Source organism: Macaca nemestrina, chromosome 14, assembly GCF_043159975.1.
Source record: "Macaca nemestrina isolate mMacNem1 chromosome 14, mMacNem.hap1, whole genome shotgun sequence".
Lineage (NCBI taxonomy): Eukaryota > Metazoa > Chordata > Mammalia > Primates > Cercopithecidae > Macaca > Macaca nemestrina.
The window spans coordinates 27,441,221-27,453,349 of NC_092138.1; the positions used below are offsets into that span (position 1 = coordinate 27,441,221).

Sequence of the window (12,129 nt, forward strand, 5' to 3'; positions counted from 1 at the left end):
GTGGGACTTCATCTCAAAAACAAAAAAGCAAAAAACAAAAAAACAAAAAAACAAAAAACAAAGTGTGTAGCACTTCCCCCTTCTCTGTCTTCCCCCTTCTCCAGTCATGTAAGACGTGATTGCTTCCCCTTTGCCTTCTGCCATGATTGTTAGTTTCCTGAGGCCCCCCCAGCCATGCTTCCTGTATAGCCTGCAGAATCCAGAGCAAATTAAACTTCTTTTCTTTATAAATTACCCAGTCTCAGGTAGTTCTTTATAGCAATGCAAGAACAGACTAATACAACAACACATCAAGCGTTGCATCTGTCCTCTATCATAGCAATTGTCCCCCTACACAACACTGGTAAGTTTACCTGTTTATCTCCCAGCCAGATGGTGAGAACCCTGGTCCCTAGCTTGGTGCCTGCAAATAGCATGAATGAAGAAATAAATGAATAGACAGGTCCTGCCCTCAACAAACTCCCAATCTAGTAGAAACACACATGTCACCATATGAATCAAACTTTTCAAAGCACCATAAACAGATTATATAAACAGAGTCCTCTAGATTACAGAGTGTACTTTTAGTGTCCATTCAAATTTGCAATATCTGGAAAGAAGGGTTGAAAGAAAGCTTGGAAGGTTTCTCAGAAGAGGTGATATTTGAGCTCAAATATGTTGGCCTTGAAGAATGAGTGGAATTTCAAGGGGCAGAAAAGAGGGAGCGGGGAAGAGATTTCAGGAAAAGTAGTATAGCATGACCAAGAAGAATCACAATGACATAAAAACACAACAGAGCGCTGGAAGACAGGTGAGTGATTCATTGTAGCTGGAGCATATGCCAACATGTTGGAAGTGGAATGCTCTAGATACGAGCTAAGGAAAATTTGATCTGGGTAAGAGCTAAAGATGACCTGAAAGTAGAAATGGTAGAGGAAGCCTGTAATACTGTGAAATATTTGTTCTTTGACCCCGCTGCCTAGCATACAACTCCTAAAATCCTTAGCATCTCCAAAGTGATACCATTTCATATTCTAGTGAGCTGATTGATGGTTGGCAGCCCCTAAGTAGTTTCAGAATGGGGGCTAGTCACTGGAAAAAACAAGGCATGATTAGAAGGTTGGGACTTTCAGCTCCAGCCTCCCCCACTTCTAGTGAAGAGAGAAGGACTGAAGGTAAGTTGATCATCAATGGCCAATGATTTAGTCAATCATGCCTACTTAATAAAGCTTCCATAAAAACCCAAAAGGACAGGGTTTGGAGAACTTCTGAATAGCAGAACACATGGAGTTTCCTGGAGGGTGGCACGCTCAAAGACAGCAAGGAAGCTCCACGCCCCTCCCGTACCACACCCTATGCATCTCTTCATTGGTATCCTTTGTAATATAATAAAGCAGTGAATGTAAGTAAAGTGTTTCCCTGAGCTCTATGAGCCACTCTAGCAAATCAGTCAAACCCAGGGAGGCAGTTGTGGGAGCCCAGATTTGCAGCCAGTCAGTCAGAAGCACAGGGAAAACACCCTGGGGCTTGCAGTTGGCATCAGGAACAGAGTGTGGAGGCAATCTTGGAGACTGAGCCTTCAACCCGTGGGATCTGACACTATCTCCAGGTAGACAGTGTCAGAACTGAATTGAATTAGAGGACGCCCAGCTGGCGGCCACTGCAGAACTGATTGCTTGCCTGGTGTGTGGAGGAAAACTTCCACACATGTGGTCACAGAAGTCTTTTGTGTTGACTGTTGTTGTGCTGAGAGTGCAGAGGAAAAATGGTTTGTGCCTTTTCCCCTCAAAGCAAAAATGAGAAATAGGCAAGACTTGCTAATGGAGTTAAAGGGCCATGGAATGGGTTAAATATAGCAGGAAGGATCAGTTAGGCAGACACAATAGGGTGCGAGTAGATACAACCCATGGAAAGAGAAAAGTTCAAGACGACGCTGAAGTCTCTAGTCTCAAATGTAGGTCACAGCAATAGTCTGGTGAGTGTGCAATTGTATATTGCAATGGCAATCCCATAAACATTTGCTGAATGGATGAGTGAACACATGAATTATAAAACAAATGAGTGATGAATTGAATGAATGAACAAATGAATAATGGTTCTTTGCCCAAACAGTGGCAAGTAGACACAAGGCTGAGGTAGAAGATACAGGGGACCTTTTATTCAAACTTAAATCTGGGTTGAAAAGTGTTCTGGGGACCATGGCCCCAAATGCTTTGCCCACCAAGGTATTTTTCCCCCATGTGGTACGTCTGAATACGCCCTCAGTGAGTTCCCAATCTAGAAGTAACAGATATATATATATAGCCAACAGATGTCCCCTAAGACATATTTAGAACTTGGCATCAAAGCTAACTTTGTCATGGGAAGATGCTACTAATAGGGTGCTCCACTGGAGGCCCCTGAATCAAGCAAGAGAAGGTGACAGGAGGATTGGAGGAAAAGCGTGGCATCCCACACCACCCAGAGATACCACAACTGGATGCAGAGGTGGCCTCCAGACCCACAAGTCCCTTCCATTGGGCACCCAGATGCTTGAAGCCTCTCAAAAATTACTTACATGGCATTATTCTTGGTTATATTTATTCTCTACCCCCACGCCCACTCCTATCATTCTCAATGTATAATTTAAAGAATCTGTTCTGTCTTATCTTATTTGATAAGCCTAGCAATGCTTCATCAAATAAAGTGCCTTCTCTATTTCAGAAAAAAAACAAACTGAACTATCTTTTTTGTGTCAGTTCTGCCAAGGGATCCACTTTTTGTTTTGTTTTATTTCGTTGTTGTTTTTTGAAACAGGGGTGGAAGGGCTATGTGGAGAGGAATGAGGTAGGTGGAGGGGTAGAATTTGTTGCCATAGATATCTCCCTCTGTCTCTCTCTGTCTCTCTCTGTCTCTCTCTCTCTATATATATATATATATATATATATATTTTTTTTTTTTTTCAAAGCTTGTCCCTATGTAATCCAAGCAAAAGAATCTAACTGGTCTCCCCCATGTTGCTGGCTTCTAGATACTGCAGGGGCTGTTCCTAAATTTGCTTGCTTTCTTAGGGATTTCAACCAGACTTGTCTCTGCTATTTGGGGTTTCTATGCTGACAGCAAAAGCTCCCTCGTGGCTCTATTTCATTCAACCGATTTTACTGGGCCATTAGCTCAGTCTGCAGTGGCAGAAAATCAGGTCAATTCTACAAAGTACACAGACCTTCCAAAAATTTTAATAACTGATTTTTTTTCCTAATCAGTTTTTTCCTCTCAGTTTCTCTATCTTTTAAATGGGGCTTAGAGATTGAATCAGATCAGTGGCTTCTAAATTTCTCAGGTTACAACTACTTACCGGAATCTGCCAAAAACTAGAAATCCTTTCTAAGAGGGAAAAAGAAAGCTGAGATTTGAAAGACTGTTTAAAAGGGTTCATGCAATCCCTAAACTCATCCACAGTCACCAAGGGAAGAATCATGTACCCCAGGTTAAGAATTGATTGTGCCTCCATCTCTAAAGCCCTGAGACTCCACGCAGGCTCCCAAAACAGAAAATACACAATCATTTTTGGAACATCTGTCTCTAGAAGAAATCAGGCTGACAGCTGTATAAGCCATGATGCTGTGAACAGCAGGCCCTTGCCCATCCTCCCCCACAGCTGTTGAACAAATGCACTGAGGTTGAGACAGTAAGATCCTGAATTAAGCAAATCACACTATTCCCGACGAAGGCAATGGGAACAGTCTGTGCGCCTTCCAAGTCTCCTGCAAACCAAAGACTCTATAGCCCACCAATGGTAGGTTCTGCCTTCAAATGAAGATTAACGGAGTCTTGTCAGTTATCTCAGTTTCTCTTGAGATCAAAGTCCCTGCCTTTAACTCCTAAAGGGCTGTCTGCTGATGAGAAAGCCACTCCTATTTTTGCAAGTGGCCTTTCTCATTATGCTTTATGGGACTGACACATAGCTCTCACTCACACTGGATTTTATACATGAACAAGCTTCATTTGCTATTTTTGAACCATGAGCTGCTGTTTCACAAACACACACTACAACTGTTGTCACATCTCTTCATTCTTCCAGTGAATCATTTGAGTCCTCACATCTTGTTAGTTGGAAGTCCACTGTCTCCCCTTGACTCTCCCTGCTCCCTCTTTTTTCCTCTAACTCTTAATTATGAAATTTTCAAACACACAGATACACTGAAGTAATAGAAAAATGAATATCTGTATACCCTCCATCTATATTCAACAATTATTGACATTTTGCCCTATTTGCTTTCTCCGTATGTGTATATATTTCTAAAACTATTTGAGAGTAAATTGCAATAATTGAAATATTTTATGGCCAGGCCCAATGGCTCACACCTGTATTCCCAGCACTTTGGGAGGACGAGGCAAGTGGACCACTTGACATTAGGAGTTCGAGACCAGTCTGGCCAACATGGTAAAACCCCATCTCTACCAAAAATACAAAAATTAGTCAGGCATGGTGGCACATGCCTGTAATCCCAGCCACTTGGGAGGTTGAGGAGGAAGAATTGCTTGAAACCAGAAGGCAGAGGTTGCGGTGAGCCAAGATTGCGCCACAGCACTCCAGCCTGGGTGACAAGAGCGAAACTCTGTCAAGAAAGAAAGAAAGAGAGAAAGACAGAGAGAGAAAGAGAGAGAGAGAGAGAGAGAGAGAGAGAGAGAGAGAAGCATTCTACTTCTATATACTTTAAAATTTATCTCCTAAGAATGATAATGTTCTCCTCCATAACCACAATACCATAAGAAAATTTTTAATGATCCTTAATGTCATCTAATATCTGTTTCATACTCCAATTTCTGCAATTGTTTCCAAATGTACTTTTGTGATTATTTTTTATTTTCCAAATCATCACCCTCTGACTGACATAGCTCTTGAACCTTTAGTCTAGAGCAACCTCCAAGCACACACTTTGCTTTTCATGACGTCGACTTTTTAAAGAGTCCAGGCCAGCCATCTTGTTGAATGTCTCACATTCTGAATTTGTGTGATTATTTTCTCTTGTCTTATTCAGACTCCTCTGTCCCTTCTACCTTCTATAAACTAGAAGTTTGACCTAAAGCCTTTTTCAGACTCAGGTTAAACATATTTGGCACAGGCTGGGCACACTGACTCAAACCTGTAATCCCAGCACTTTGGGAGGCTGAGGCAGGTGGATCACTTGAGGTCAGGAGTTCGAGACCAGCCTGGTCAACATGGTGAAACCCCATCTCTACTAAAAATACAAAAATTAGCTGGGCGTGGTGGCACATGCCTGTAAGCCCAGCTACTCGGGAGGCTGAGGCAGGAGAATTGTTTGAACCCGGAGGCAGAGGTTTCAGTGAGCCGAGATCACGCCACTGCACTCCAGCCTGGGTGACAGAACGAGACTCCGTCTCAAAAAATAAAAAAATTTTTTTAAAAATTTGGTACAAACACTTCACAAGTATCTTACATACTTTTGTATTACAGTAGAGACTCCATAATGCCATTAGTAGTGGTTAAGGTAGAGACCACCAGACCTCTCCAATGTAAACATACATTTTACCTTTACAATTCATAAGTAAACTGTGGTATGACACTTAAGTCACAAAAAAATATTGTTCCCCCAAGAATTTTACAACAAATGGTTTTAGTATCAAGAATTTTACACCTAATGGTTTTAGTATCCATTGACACAACCCTTGAATGAATACATTGGGGATTGCAAAATGTACCCCGTTCCCTTCTGGAATTAATCCAAAAATGTCAGTTTTACTTTCACATTCAAATGAGGTAAGCATGAGGTCTGAGCAGTCCACTATTGCCATTGCTTCTTCTTGTCACTCTTGAAGACAAGTCCCTGCACAAACTCTAATGGTTCTGGTCCACCTTGAGATGGTGCTACTTGGATCCAAATCCCTGAACAGGCTGCTGTATTCCAAAAAAGAGGCCAATTCCAGCCCATCAGTGCTAAGTGGAGCTCTGAGTGCCCCTCCCCTATGCTCCCAGTTCAATTTTCAGGTTCACATAAGCAGACTCACTCAGCACATCAGCCTCCCTAACAGGGCTAGTTTCACAATTAGTTCCAGCAACTTCCACCTCATGTATTCCATGAGGAAACTGACTTCGTTCTTTTCCCAAAGACCCACACTAGGGGGCAGGCAGGTTTTCCTTTGTAACTAAATAGAGTGGGACTGATGACACTCCCTGTCCACACTCACCCTTCTTTTTTCAGTTTATTTTTCTTGCCTTATTGCATTTATGTTAGGTCTTTGAGAAAAAACTGATTATTGTGACACGTAACACATACGGGAAAACCTATGTAAATAAAGGTCTGGCTAATAAGCCCAATGAGTTCCAACATTGGAGAAGACCCAATTATACCAGTCCCCAGTAACTATTCTCTCCTCTAAAGGTAACCATTACCAGGCACAGTCGCTCATGCCTGTAATTCTAGCAATTTGGGAGGCTGAGGTGAGAGGATCACTTGAACCCAGGAATTTGAGACCAGCCTGGTCAACACAGGGAGACCTTGTCTCTATACAAATATAAAAAAATTAACAGGACATAGTGGCACAAGCCTGTAGTCCCAACTCCTCAGAAGAGTGAGGTGGGAGGATGGCTTTAGCCTAGGGGGGCTGAGGCTCCAGTGAGCCATGAGCACGCCACTGCACACCAGCCTGGGTGACAGAGCAAGACCCTGTCTCAAAAAAGTAAATAAATAAAGGTAACCATTATCATGCCTTTTTTGCAGTGAGGTGCTGGTGAGTGTTTAACAACCCTTTCTCAAAAAAAAAAAAAAACAAAAAAAAACAAAAAAAACCTCTCAGACTGTAATGCCTGCTGATTTCCTTGATGTAAATATTCCAACTGTGGCTGATTCCAAGCTACCAACACAGATTTGGGTTGAGATGACACAATCAGCTCTCCTGATACAGCACAGTCCCACTCCAGCAGACTACTGTGTTTATGGTAACCACCTCCTTTCTTTCTTCAGGACTTTACTGCTTATATATACATATTTGAAAACCTAAAGTTTAATTGAGTTCTCTTTATATAATTGGAATAATACTATGTGTATGAATCTCATCGATGTTGTTTAGACTAACTATAATATGATCATTAACATGGAAATGTAGGATATCAGTGTGTAATTATACCACAGTTCACTGGACATTTGGATTGTTTCCAGTTGGAGGCTATTAATACTAATGAAGATTCTGTTGGGTCTGTACTTATGATTGGAATTTCTGAGTACTAGGATACATGTGTCTTCAACTTCATTAGATGAGGCAAAATTTTCCAGAATAGTTTATCAAATTACATTCCTTCTCACTGTGTGACATTTTGCTTCTTTCCATATTGCCAGTTGATATGGTCGGACTATTTAACCTTAGACTTGTAGAGTATAAAATGATATTTCATTGTGTCTTAAGGCTTTTTTCTGATCACTATTTAGCATGTTTTTGGCCATTTGGATCTTCTCTGCATTCTCAACTGTCCTTTTATGATTGAACTCTTTTGTGTTCCTTTAAAAGAAAAAAAATCAGTCACAGTGGTTCACATCTGTAATCCCAGCATTTTAGGAGGCCAAAGCAGGCAGATCACTAGGAGTTTGAGACCAGCCTGGGCAACATAGTGAGACCTCATCTCTAAAATAATAAACAAACAGGCTGGGTGCAGTGGCTTATGCCTGTAATCCCAGTATTTTGAGAGGCCAAAGCAGGTGGATCACTTGAGGTCAGGATTTCGAGACCAGCCTGGCCAACATGGAGCAACCCTGTCTCTACTAAAAACACAAAAAAATTAGCCTGGCCTGGTGGCACGTGCCTGTAGTCCCAGCTACATGGGAGGCTGAGGCACGAGAATCACTTGAACCCAGGAGACAGAGGTTGCAGTGAGCTGAGATCACACCATTGCACTCCAGCCTGGACGACAAGAGTAAAACTCCATCTCAATAAAAATAAAATAAAATAAAAATTTAAAATTAAATAAATCTATTCCAATCAAACCAGAAAAACTCAGAGTGGAAGCTGGAAATTGCTATTAGAGATTAGAGAAAGGATCACCTGTCTCTGTCTCATATAGCAGTGGCCCCATGCAGCCTTCTAAGGCTCAGTGACCGAAAGGCAATGTGCCAGGTGTGATGGCATTTGCCTATAATCCCAGCATTTTGAGAAGCTGAGGCATGAGGATTGCTTGAGGCCAGGAGTTGAGACCAGCCTGGGCAACACAGCAACACCCTCTCCATACTAAAAGTTAAAAAATTAGCCAGGCATAGTGGTGCACACCTATAACCACAGTTATTCAGGAGGCTGAAGTGGGAGGACTGCTTGAGCCCAGGAGGTTAAGGCTGCAGTGAGCCATTATCGACCACTGTACTCCAACCTGGGCAACAGACCCTGTCTCAAAGCAAAAAAAAAGGCAATGTATCCTTCTAAGAGTATCTCCCCAAGTGATTCCAAGTGATTCGACAGTATCTATACCCCTACACTTCTACCTTCAATGATCCAAAGTCATTCCTGACACCTCTACATAGAGAAAAACTGTACAGATTTAATCTCTGGTGGACCTTCCTGTATGGTCCCCATCATAAGCTACCTGTAATTAATTTAACGCTTGCACAATGTACATATGTTCAAATCCTTTTACAACTATTGATATACTTTCTTCATAAGGACATTTATGCAGCTTGTGACTATATATGTTAAGCCAATCCATTAATTTGTTAACTTTTCCAAAAACCTAGTAAATTTCAGCCAGGCTAGAGGACAGAACTCAAAATCATAAGATATATAAAGAAGGACTTTGAAACAGCTCTACAGGGTAAATAGCTCTGGCTAAACTAGGCATACTGAATTTATCTGTGCAGACTGCAGACATAATTATCATCTTCCGAGCTGCCATTTATCATGTATGTGTAATTGCAAGACACTTTATATCCATTGTGTCTAATCTTCAAAACAGCTCTACAAAGTAGGTTTTATTATCTCCAACTTGATGAGGTCATTTAATGAAGCCTCAGCATAGTTAAAAGGTATTTCCAGGGTCACACATGTAGTAAGGAGGGAAACTCAAATTCCAACCCAGGTCTCTTGAACTCCAAAGCCTATGCTTTTCCCCCTCCTCTGCCTCTCACATTGGATGCAAAGCCTGAGGTGGGATTTTGTCATTCTTTGAACTCTGGGCTGCCAAACAGAAGTGCTTCAACTGGAGCTCATTTAATCAGACTAACCAATGAATCTCAGTGGCGTTTTCTCACATCTCTGTTTACCATATTTATTTGTACAAAGTACTGTCATGTTTAATTTTAGTCAGTGTTTACCTTCTCCAAATACTTTTGTACCAAGAAAATAATTTAAAAATCAACCTGAATAAGGCACTTTGGGTGGTAATTTTAAAAATCAATAAGAAAGACAGATAGGAGAGGGAAGACTTGGAATCATAAATGTCTATTTCCTGAGCTTGCTGTTAAGCTAAGTTGAAATGCTTAAATGTTTCCCATTCTACATCACAAAGGAATGACCACAACATTCCATTACTTACTGTTTTGACAACAAGTAATCCATCTCATCCGACTCACCTGTTGGAAAGCAAATGGCTCCACTAAGCAAGCCCTGAGATGATAAATGGGTAACAAAGTCTTTGCTGGCTGTGGCTCATCCATCATGTCTCCCGGGAAATGGGACCCAGGGGAGTAGATATGAGTGAGGACATGTTCCCTGTGGCCTCCGGGAAGGAACGGGCCACCAAAATGGCTTCTCCAGACTTACTCGGCTTCAGGCTACAGAATTACCAAATTGCTTTTCCTCCTACAGGGCATCTAAGTGCTCAAACCTCACCCCTCAGAGGCAGTCCTCCCATTCATTAAGAGGCACCCCCCAAAAAACTAACCTTTTCCATGTCTTTCAGTTCTCTACTTGCCCCCTTTGAGGAAAGAGAAGGCAACCAATGTTTATTGAGGGCTGACTACAAGTCAGCTAGCTTGACACACATTATCTCCTTAAATAGCTACAACAGCCCTGTGAGGTGGGCATTATTAGATATATCTTTTTCCCCAGAGAGATTATATCTCTTACTCAAGGACACACCATATTAAGTGGCAGAGTTGAGAATAATTTCAGGTCTGTGCAGTTGGAAAGTCTGATAATTCTTGACCCTTCTTCTAAGTAGGTCTCTCCGTTCTTTGAGGTCATGTGTCAACAGGCTGGGAACTGAACACTGCTTTAGACCTCTAGAGATTTTGAGCTGGGTGGGGGAAAAACCCTTACCAAGTCATCTACTTCCAATCTCTCTCTTATCTGCCCAATGACTTACTCTCCCTAGGCTAAGCCATTTTTGCTAGCTGTAGTTCCACTCAAGAAAGCACATCTGGCCGGGCAAGGTGGCTCACACCCATAATCCTAGTATTTTGGGAGGCCAAAGTGGGCAGATAGGTTGAGCCCAGAAATATGAAAGCAGCCTGGGCAACCTGGCAAAACCCTGTCTCTACAAAAAATATAAAAATTAGCTGGGCATGGTGGCATGCACCTGTGGTCTCAGCTACTCAGGAGGCTGAGGTGGGAGGATCGCTTGAGCGCAGGAGGTCAAGACTGCAATGAGCCATGATCACACAACTGTACTCCAGCCTGGGTGACAGAATGAGACCTTGTCTCAAAAAAAAGAAAAAAAAGAAAGCACATCAACTCATGTGAGTAGAGTGGCATTATGACAGGAGACAATGCTAAATCTCCCTTAATTTTTTATTAAGTAAATATTTACAAACTTTTCTACCCTACCTATTATTTTATCTTTAACTACTGCTATATGTATTATCTATTATTTATCACAACATTGAGTTGGAAATCCTGATTTAGTCCAATCCTTTTCTTTCTCAGCCAAAAAAAAAAAAAAAAAAAAAAAAAAAAAAAACCAAGTCAAGCTCAGCAAGTGTGAGCTATTTGCCCAGGTAACATCATTTCTAAGTGGTTTTGCTAAGTCTTCTAAATCATGTCTTGGTTTCTGACACTACACTATAATATACGATTATTAATCCTAGGCAAGGAGAAAGTCTTGTTCCTAGTGCCTCGTGGACTCCCCTTCAAGGGTGCCCTCTCCTTCAAGGAGAAGGATCTTCGTTCTACCTTTTCATCTTTGAAGTTTGCATTCTCTACGGGTAGAGGCAACCTTTCTCCCCGCCCCTCTCCCAGTCTCAGAGCCTCTCTTCACCAGCTGTCTCAGAGAAAAATGGACTAAGCCAGCACTCTGATGAAGATAGATAGGCAGCACAGTTAGCTGGGCTGCAGAGCTGTGCTTCTCAAACATCCTGGTCTCAGGATGCTTTATACACTTCAAAGTTATTGAGAACCTGCCGGGCACAGTGGCTCACACCCATAATCCCAGCACTTTGGGAGGCTGAGGTGGGCAGATTAGCTGAGGTCAGGAGTTCAAGACCAGCTTGGCCAACATGGTGAAACTCCATCTCTACTAAAAATACAAAAATTAGCCAGGCGTGGTGGCGGGGGCCTGTAGTCCCAGTTACTCGGGAGGCTGAGGCAGGAGAATTGCTTGAACTCGGGAGGCAGAGGTTGCAGTGAGCCTAGATCCCACCACTACACTCCAGCCTGGGCAACAGAGCAAGACTCTGTGTCAAAACAAACAAGCAAAAAACAAAGTTATCAAGAACTCCAAAGAACTCCAAACCAAACAGACCAAAAATTAGTGAGAAGAATAGCATTGTTTTAAATGTTTGCAAACCTCTTTAGCATCTGTCTTAATAGAAGACAACTGGAGTTTCATAATCTACTTCTGGATTAGCTCTGTTGTGATATCACACGTCATATAGTCTCTGAAAATCTCCCCTATATATTCATGAAGAATGAGCATTTTAAAAGGCAAATACCAGGATGGGCATGATGGCTGCACTTGTAATCCCAACACTTTGGGAGGCCAAAGCAAGAGAATTGCTTGGGCCCAGGAGTTTGAGACCAGTCTGGACAACATAGTGAGACCCCTGTCTCTACCAAAAAAAAAATATACATATATATACACACATATATATGTATATATATATATATACACACACACATATATATATATAAGCTGGACATGGTGGAATGCACCTGTAGTTCCAGCTACTTGGGAGGCTGAGATAGGAGGATTGCTTAAGCCCAGAAGGTCAAGTGAGCCCATATTACACTACG

The 12,129-nt window shown here is 41.9% G+C and overlaps 1 long non-coding RNA gene across 4 annotated transcripts in view; it reads right to left on the reverse strand.

Annotated features, from left to right (window-relative positions):
• Window positions 1-12,129, reverse strand: part of LOC105498656 (uncharacterized) — a 178,791-nt gene that overhangs the window by 115,735 nt on the left and 50,927 nt on the right. The window lies entirely within an intron of this gene.